Below are 10,245 nucleotides of genomic sequence, written 5' to 3'. Positions count from 1 at the left end.
TTCTTCCTTGGCCGAGAGGTTTTTATTGTACTCTCGGCAGGGATTCACTTGGGTGAATTCTTCCTTGGCCGAGAGGTTTTTCTTGTACTCTCGGCAGGGATTCACTTGGGTGAATTCTTCCTTGGCCGAGAGGTTTTTCTTGTGCTCTCGGCAGGGATTCACTTGGGTGAATTCTTCCTTGGCCGAGAGGTTTTTATTGTACTCTCGGCAGGGATTCACTTGGGTGAATTCTTCCTTGGCCGAGAGGTTTTTATTGTACTCTCGGCAGGGATTCACTTGGGTGAATTCTTCCTTGGCCGAGAGGTTTTTCTTGTACTCTCGGCAGGGATTCACTTGGGTGAATTCTTCCTTGGCCGAGAGGTTTTTATTGATTCTTGTATTAATGATTTGCCATAGGATTTTGAGTGATAAACATGATTTCATTGATTGTGGTGCCTCGTTAAAACCTTCTTCAATCAAAAACCCTCGGGATAGCCCTCTGGGAAAAAAGATCGAAGGTAGGAAAGAGTACACCTATAATACATGTTAACTGATATATATTTTCAAATGGCTCGCGTTCCACGTCCTGGGAACTTCCCTGCCATCCAAGTGTTCTAGGCGATATGCGCCGTTCTGGAGATTTTCTCTGACCTTGAAGGGACCCTCCCAGTTTGCATTGAACTTTCCTTCTGCTGGGATCCTGCGAGCTTCCCCTTTCATTCTCCAGACCAGGTCTCCTTCTTGGAAGGCTCTTGGTTTTGTCTTTGAATTGTATCTTCTCGCAGCCATTTGCTTGCAAGCTTGTTCTCTTATCTTGGCCCTGTCGCGTGCTTCCTGGAGCAAATCCAACTCCGCTCTTAGACACTCTTCATTCATCTTCAAACTGTGGAGTTCTCTTCGGATTGTCGGCTCTCCGACCTCAACCGGCAGCATGGCGTCTGTGCCGTAGGTGAGATTGTACGGGGTTTCCCCAGTTGCCGAGTGGGGGATACACCGGTATGCCCAGAGAACTTCTACGAGCTCCTCTACCCATTTACCTTTGGCACTGCCAAGTCTTTTCTTTAGTTCATTCAGGATGACTTTGTTGGCAGATTCGGCTTGGCCATTGGTTTGCGGGTGCTCCACTGAACTTGTCTTGTGCTGGACGCCCAGGCTTTCATAGAATTCGGCCAACTTGCGATCAGTAAATTGTCTCCCATTGTCCGTGATGATGGTGTGCGGGATTCCGAACCTGCAGATGATGTCTTTCCATACAAAGTTCTGGACTTGCCTAGCTGTGATGTTTGCAAGGGGTTCCGCCTCAATCCACTTTGTAAAGTAATCCACTGCGACCAGTAGAAACTTCCTTTGCCCGGTTGCCTGGGGGAAGGGACCTATTATGTCCATTCCCCACAGGGCAAAAGGCCAGGGAGAATTGATGCTTTGCAGGTTGTGAGGGTGTGGGTGGATTAGCGGACCATGCTCTTGACAACTTACACATTTTTTCACAAAGTTGGTGCAATCTGTTCTTAGCGTAGGCCAATAGTAACCGGCCCTCAGGACTCTCGTCGCCATTGTTCGGGCCCCAGAATGTAACCCGCACGCCCCTTGGTGTAATTCTTGCAGAATATATTCGGCTTCTACTTTCGACACACATTTGAGTAAAGGGGTTGAGAATCCTCGCTTGTACAAGTCTTCTCCTATTATAACAAATCGTGACGCTTTCCTAGATAGGTGTAAGTCATGGCCGTCCTTCCCTTCTTCACGGTCCTTGACAGCTTTCTTCATGTCGGACACCCAGTCGTCTTCTCCTTTTTCGGTGACCATGCATTCCCCGATGGGGACCGACGGAGCCGATAAGATCTGCTGAATGACAGAGGCGTGTCAGCCTTTCGTCCTAGCGGTTGCCAGTTTGGACAGGGTGTCGGCCCTCAGGTTTTCTTGTCGTTTCACATGATTTATCTTGACGTTTTGAAACTGACTGATGATGTTAACCACTCTGTGGTAGTATTTCAGGAGCAGAGGATCTTTGATTTGGTAGTTCCCATTGACATGCTCGACCATGAGTTGTGAGTCCGTATGACATTCCACCTTCTGAGCTCCCACATCTTTTGCCAGCAACAGTCCGGCTATGAGCGCTTCATATTCTGCTTGATTGTTCGAAGTAGGGAAACCAAAACGCAAAGATTGCTCAATCTGTATATTTTTTGGCCCTTCCAGAACAATTCCGGCTCCCCCACCCTTCTTACTTGAGGAGCCATCGACATGCAAGACCCATATGGTTTCAGGTTCTTGGCATTGCTGTAACTCTGAAGTGAAGTCTGCCAAGCATTGGGACTTGATAGGTCCTTGTGGTTCGTATTTAATGCTGAATTCGGACAACTCGACTGACCAGCCAATCATTCTTCCGGCCAACTCGGGTTTTTGCAAAATCTTATTGATGGGGAAGTCGGTTCGCACTATAACCTCGTGACTTTGGAAATATTGTCGTAGCCTTCTGGAGGCATGGACGAGGGCTAGAGCTACCTTCTCGATCATTTGATACCGGGTTTCCGCATCCTGTAGTACTCGGCTAATGAAGTAGACTGGTTTTTGTTCTTTCGTGCCTTGTACTATGGCGGCACTTACGGCTTCCGGTGACACGGCCAGGTAGACCAGTAGAGGGATCCCATGGACGGGTTTGCTTAGAATAGGCGGTTCGGCCAACGCCTTTTTTACCGTTTGAAAAGCTTCTTCGCAACCTTCACTCCATGTGAACTTCTCTGCTTTCTTCGTGAGCCTCAAGATTGGTCTGATCTTATCCGCTAATCTAGGCATAAATCTGGACAAGGACGTCAGTCTTCCCACCAGCTGCTGAACTTCTTTCAGGTTTTCCGGGCTTCTCATGGTTTCCAAGGCCCGACACTTGTCCGGATTCGCCTCGATTCCTCGGCTTGTCAGCATAAAGCCTAGGAACTTGCCTCCTTCGACTCCAAATACGCATTTCTCTGGGTTAAGGCGCATGTTATACTTTCTTATCTGCTGGAAGACCTCGGCCAAGTCGTTGGTGTGTTGTTCCACGCTATCGGATTTTACAATTATGTCGTCAACATATACCTCCATGGTCCTTCCTATCTGATCTCGGAACATCTGGTCCATGAGCCTCTGATAGGTGGCTCCAGCATTCTTCAGGCCGAAAGGCATGACCTCATAGCAAAAATTGGCTTTGTCGGTAATGAAGGCTGTCTTCTCTCGGTCTGCCGGATTCATGCGTATTTGGTTGTACCCAGAGTATGCATCAAGAAAACTTAACACTTTGTGACCGGCTGCGCCATCTACCAGCCGGTCAATGCTTGGCAATGGATATGCATCTTTTGGACATGCCCTATTAAGATGGGTGTAATCAGTGCACATTCACCACTTTCCATTGTTCTTCTGCACCAGGACGATGTTTGCCAACCACGTGGTGTAATGCACTTCTCGGATAAACCTAGCATCCAGTAGTTTCCTGGTTTCCTCTTCGACTATCCGTCCTTTTTCTCCCACGAACTTTCTCTTCTTCTGGGCTACCGACCTAGCCTCCTTACAGACTGATAGTTTGTGCGAGATTATGCGAGGATCTATTCCCGGCATGTCGGCTGCCGACCATGCGAACAAGTCTGTGTTTTTGTATAGGACAGCTGTGATAATGTTCTTTCCCTCTTCTCCTAAGGTTGATCCCAAACGAGTATTCTGACCTGCTCGGCCCACTCGGCATGGCACCACCTCTTCCTTGGGTTCCACTTGGGGTTCGTCATTAGGTCTTGGATCCAAGTCATCACTCAAGGATATATGATGAACCTCGGCCCTCCGGGTGGGTGTTCGCGGTGGCAGAATCTTCAAACTTGCCGCGTAACATTCTCTAGCAGTTTTTTGGTCGGCATGGAGAGTGACCACCTCTCGGCCCCTACTCGGGTTGTCGGCCGGGAACTTCATGGCCAGGTGAGGTGTCGAGACTATAGCTCCCAATTTGTTGAGAGAGGATCGCCCGATCAAAATATTGTAAGAAGTTTCGGCGTCGACAAGCAGGTATCTGATTTTGATCGTCCGACAGTCTCGATTTCCTTCTCCAAATTTGGTGTCCAGGTCAATGTATCCTTTGGTGTTGACTCTCTGCCCCGCGAAGCCAATGATTTGTTCATCATACTGGACAATGTCGTCGTCAGATATGCCCATCTTTCGGAAGGTCTTCCAATACAAGATATCCACAGAGCTCCCTTGATCTATCAGAGTTTTCATGATGACAAAGTTGGCTACCTCGATGGTGACTACCATAGGGTCATCGTGCTTCGGGTTTATGTTTCTGAAGTCCGAATCCGTGAAAAGCATGGGAGGCAGGCTTCTCCTGTTGCTTCTGCTGATGGAGTACACCGAACTGACCGCCCGAAGGTGTCTTTTTCGGGAGGATGATGTAGTTCCTCCTCCCGCGAAACCTCCGGCGATTGTGTTTATGACTCCCCGTACCGGCATGGTTCTTCGATGATCTCTTGCTCCTCGTCCTTCTCGGCCGTCCCGGCCTCTTCGGCCTCTCTGCTCGTTTGCCTGCGTGTCCCTACGCCCTTCTCTCTTTTCCAGATCAACTTCGTTTTTCCTCTCCTCTCGGCTTGTCTGGACAAAGCGTCGCAGATGACCAGCTTGGATGAGCTCTTCAATTTTATCCTTCAGTGCCCAACAATCTTCTGTTGTGTGCCCAAAATTGCGGTGGTATCGACAATGCTTGGTTTGGTCGACACTTAACGGAGTAGGAGTCCTGCTTGGTGCCTTCAGGAGATCTGCATTGAGAGCTTCCTCTAAGACCTTTGACCTTTCGGCAGTCAAGGGGGTGTAACGGTTGAAACGTGGTCCCCTGGGTAAGTCTCTGGGCTTCCCAAAATGTGTTGGCCTGCTTCTGTCTCTCCTCCTCTCAGGTTCGTCGGGCGCCTGAGCTCTACTCCGAAACTCTTTCAATTCCTCCAGCTGCATGTATTTGGTGGCTCTTTGGCGCAACTCATCCAATGTTGCGGCCAGTTGCATGCATAAACTGTCCGAGAATGGTCCCGGCTTCAGCGCAGTCACCATGTGGTGCATCGCCACTTCGGGACTTAGGTTTCGTATGTCTAACGCTGTTTTGCTGAATCTGTTCATGAAGGCCCTCAAGGTCTCCGACTTCTCTTGCCGAATATTCACTAAGGCGATCGAGGTGAGGTGGTGTGGTCGGCTGGTAGTGAACTGTGCTCCAAACTTAGCCGCAAGTGTGTCGAAGCAATCTATGGATTGAGCTGGCAGTCGAGTAAACCAGCTCAAGGCTGCCCCCTTAAGTGAGGTGGGGAATATTCGGCACCACAACGCGTCTTCAGCCGTATGCAAGCCGACCTGTGTCAGGTACGCATTTACATGCTCATCCGGATCCGTGGACCCATCATACTTGTCCAACGTGGGGTTGTTCCAGGTTCCCGGCAAGGGGACTTCAAGGATGGTTTCAGTGAAGGGACTTCTTCTAGGCGCCGTGTTTAGCACATTATTTGAGGTCGGCCTTACGTTTTCTTGATACAAGCTCCCGGCCTCATGTGTATCCGTGTTCGCATGATCTCTTGAGGGGATATTATCCATAGCTTCCGGTATTTCCGGCTTCTTAGCAAGCTTTTCTTTCATCTGAGCATTCTCCTTCCTCAAAGCTTCCATTTCCTGCTGCATCTTCAAGATTAACGTCATAGGGTCCGGACGGCTGGTTTCTTCTTGTGCATTCCTATCGTTACCCGTCATGTTCCTCGTAGTCACCATGCGGATAATTCGTGGGGTTAGTGTTCTCGGCCCCACGGTGGGCGCCAAAATGTTCCTACAAGATCTGACCCTGCAGAACACTTCTTCTGATGATGTCGTGTCGTTCTTCTCGTCTTGTCGGCCTTCCGGTTGGTCTTCATGTTCCTACAAGATCTGACCCTGCAGAACACTTCTTCTGATGATGTCGTGTCGTTCTTCTCGTCTTGTCGGCCTTCCGGTTGGTCTTCCGGTTGGTCTTCTTCCGACTGGATCTTCAGCTTGGACACGATGGGGGAGTACCTGCGAAGACACTCCGACGATCAAGTCAGACCGAGAGGTAAGTACCAGAAGAGTGGGGAGTGAATAGTTACCTTGGGTGATGTGCCTCTTCTGCTATTTATACTGCTCTAGGTGGGCTATGGCCGCTGTGGGCTTGCTTTAGGGTCCAAACGAAGGCCCAATTGAGTCTTAACCGTGCTTACCATTTAAGTTGGGTTGTTTATGCTTAATTACGCGTTTAGCTTCGCCTGTTGTCGTCTAGTCGGTTTTGTCGTCTATCCGGTCTAGTCGGCCTTACGACCATCTGGTAGTACAGGCCAGAATAGGCCCAACACAAATTAGGTCATCAGACCACTTCTGATTAATTAATGCGTCATTAAAATGCAACTCCCTTTTTCCACAACCACCTAACTGGGCCCCACTACACTTATTGCTCTCCTCATTCCCCAGAAATGACGAAAAAACCCCACCAGAATTAGGGCTGCATGCGCCACCTACTCCATCTGAACTAAATTTTTTTCCGCAATGATTATTTTTGCATGCGCCACCTTCACCACCTAACAGACAAACCTTCAACCCCGCTGGGAACTGAACCGTTTTTTCTTCTCCGTCCTTTGATTCAAACCCTTCACCAAGCTCTGAGAAGAAAGAGTTGACGGATCCAGCTCCTCCAAATACATCCAAACTTGCCTCGGATCCCTCCTCACAAGCTACTCCCCAATGATGATCATAGAACTGCTGCATATCTGTCGGGACCTCGAACTCTTCTTCAAAAGAAACGGTGCATAAAATACCATTAATTTGCACTTGCTTTACCATTTTCACGTCTCTCCCTACCGGGATTTTGACACGCAATCGAACGAACTCAACAACCTCCCTTGTTATCGTAGCGTCGTCAACCTCAACTAACGAACCGACTAGAGACCCAATGAATTCGAAACATTGGCTACTCCACACCGCCAACGGGATACCTCTGCAGCGGACCCAAACAAATTTTTCTCCTACCACAAAGCTATCGTCCCAAGGGACAATAGACTCGAAAATCCCGTCTAACCAATCTTTACTTTCTGCAACTAACTTCTCTAAGAAACCCGCTTCTTTACATGACAGCAACACGAACTTCTCCCCTAGTGACCTCAACTTCACAGAGCTTGCACCGCTTAGAATAAAACTTTCCTTAATAGACTGCACATTTTTGAGCTCAAACTACGAAGCAATCCTCCAGCCACTTTGTAGAATCCACCGCAACTTGAACGCAAACCATGTTGGCGTCCAGAACCTTCTGAGCATCAGACTCGTGGCCATCCCTAACCACCTGAGCAAAGGTTCTTTGATGATCCTTCTGCCTCCAAACCTTCTTAGCAAGTTCCATTCTCCTACCATCTCCCACCTCTGGCCTATTTGGTTCCCTCCTGCTAAACTTAGGTATATTTACCCGCAACTTCCAAAGACCTATCCAGATAGCGTCTAGCTTCCTTTCTAGAACACGAACATCCAACACTCCTTGAAAACTCACGAACCCAAAGCGTCGTTTACCAGAATCTAACCTTCTTGAAATGAAAACATCGCTCACCCTCCCCCACATCTGAAAAATCGTCCACATGTCTCTCTCCACGTACTCATGAGAAAAGTTTGTGAAGAAGAACTTCACTTCCGCCATACTTCACCGGAGACTCTCTCTCTCCAGACTCTCTAAACTAGGTCAGTATACAATACCTATAAAATACCTATTATTTCAAGAGAAATTGGTCTGCAACAAAAGAGAAAACTCCTAAGCTCGGACAATGTACTAATTCCTACTACCCCACTTCTACTATTCACAACATCAAAAATAAAATAATCAAATTGGTTCCATAGATTAACAAAATCTTTAAACTATTTGTTGTTAACAACAAAGCAGGAACGAAACCCTAACATGAGAAGAGTAAAGCTAAACAAAACTTTCACATCCAACGCATTTTACTTTAAACATCAAATAATCCAACAAAAACCTAAATGCAAACAACCAAAGTAAAACCAGCTAACAAAACCCTAGTATGTGGAAAATTAAAATCATGGAAGAAAACTTACATGTTTAACGACTACCACGAATGATTGAAAGCAAGAGGACCATGGAAGATTGAAAGATGGAGGAGCACAACGGAAGAGGAATAATGTTGGAGCACCACGAAAGAAGAAGAAGAATGTTGGAGCACCACGGAAAAAGAAGAATGTTGGAGCAAGAGGAAGAATGTTATAGCATCGTGGAAGAAGAGAAGTGAACGTAGTTGGTTCAATCTACAACTCGCATAATAAGTCTTTCCAAAATTACAAGTATGCCACCGTGATATTTATTATGGTAGATGACTAACAACAGTCATAAAAAGTTCTCATAGATTCTTCATTTTACATTGGGAATATGTCTGAATAGGTTCAATAGTTTTAAAAGCAACCCCTGATTTAGATGGTGATCTTCTAGCCATTTGTTATGCAACCTGCTTTATCCTTGTTCCATAAAGAGTATGCAAAAGCTTGATATCAAAGTTCATGATCTATGGTTAGTTGAATTGTATGTGAATAAGAATCATTCAGTTCAAATTATGTGAGTGATGGGTACTCACATAGAATAAAAATATTAATTGTATGAACAATTTTTCTACTTGGTAACATGCTAGTTCACTGAGTAAGTAATAAATTATTTTGAGCAAGTTTGGTGGAGACATGTGCATTTAATCAATTATCTTGGGGATGATTGATTAAGTGTAGTAGTGAGTGTTAAAAATCTTATCATGCTTAAAGTAGTTGATTAAGTGAATGGATAATGGTTAAATTTACCATGTGACTTTGTTTACATCTAATGTATTATTATGTATAAAGTTTTAAGGAACAATTGAGTGATTATATTTTGTTTTGAATACTTAAGATTCAAAATGAATGATAAACTAGATGATAATGATGTATGGAATATCTTTATTCTTATGATTATGTCTTGCCTTTAAAATTGGATTCCCAAAATGTCTATGAAAGAAAGAATTGAATCTAATACTTAGTGTATGTGAAAAGTACTTCCACAACAAGCTATCATTCTAAAATGGTAATTGTAAATGAAGTGTGAATCTTATTGAAAGACTTAATAAACTTCTAGGAACATTTTGTATAGACTTAAAAAGACAATATACTAAAGTTCATCATGCATGAATATTTAGGAAAAAAAAAACAATTTCATGAGACCTAATGTAATAATGATGAAAAATATTGTGAAATATTAAAGTTCTAGTCTTGTGATTGTTGTGATGGATGATCTCACTTAACCCATGTAATTAGATAAATGTTTATGTATTGTGAAATTATTTTAGTAGACCTCTCTTTAATACATTTGATTAAGGAACTCATGAGTTATGGAAGAATATTCTCATCGAGGGAATTGTGCATAGAGTAATCCATGCTCAAAGCAAGGGATGGCCACAATGTGATCTTATTATATAAATCTTATTGTTCATATTTATTATTATATATATTGTATGCATATCTCTCTTTTAAGTTGTTATATTCATAAGTTTGTTTAGAATATTTGTTAATAATCATCTTGTTTTCTTTAATTCATTTATTAAAAAAAGGTTTTGTCTGAGCATATATTTTTAAGTGAAATATATTAAATGTGGTTTTATTCTAATTCTATTTGCACTTGAATATCACAATTTTATAGTACTTTTGAAACGTGTTCAAATATAGTGTTCAAATTGGTATATTGCATGTTTAAGTATTTGCAACATATTTGAATATCTAAACCCTAAACCCTGAACAAACCCCCACGAAATAAATAAATTACAACTAAACTCGTGACTTGAAGTCTTTTGGAAGACACGTGTTGAACACATCCATCGGAGACTATACCTGACTTATTACTTATTCAGAAGACAGTCCACAAGAAATGGGGGTAAATCCTTCCAGTTACTATAGTAATAGAGTAAGAACTTCCATCACCTTTTCACTTCTAATATCATCATCCATGACTTGAAAATGTGTGAAGCATGGATATATAATTTATTTAATGATTCCACTACTCATTACACATCACATATCATACACAAGTCAATTTTCATCTAGTAACTATTATTCATATTGATTAAATTCAATGAAGTACAACACAACAAGTTTCATTATACATAAATCCATTTTATTCAAGTAATATATTTGAAAAAAACATGTATTAAACCACAGAGGAATACTGCTTGAGTAAGGTCTCCTAACTAGAGTGATATTCCTAAGAAT

At 44.0% G+C, this 10,245-nt stretch overlaps 1 pseudogene; it reads right to left on the bottom strand.

The window, feature by feature from the left end:
• Positions 1-525: 525 nt before the first annotated feature.
• Positions 526-5,718, bottom strand: LOC150025411 (uncharacterized; annotated as a pseudogene).
• Positions 5,719-10,245: the final 4,527 nt, after the last annotated feature.

Source organism: Phaseolus vulgaris, chromosome 8 (genome assembly GCF_051622355.1).
Source record: "Phaseolus vulgaris cultivar YP4 chromosome 8, ASM5162235v1, whole genome shotgun sequence".
Taxonomy (NCBI): Eukaryota; Viridiplantae; Streptophyta; class Magnoliopsida; order Fabales; family Fabaceae; genus Phaseolus; species Phaseolus vulgaris.
The sequence above is the reverse complement of the archived record's forward strand: the minus strand, read 5'-3'. Positions and strand labels throughout refer to the sequence as shown.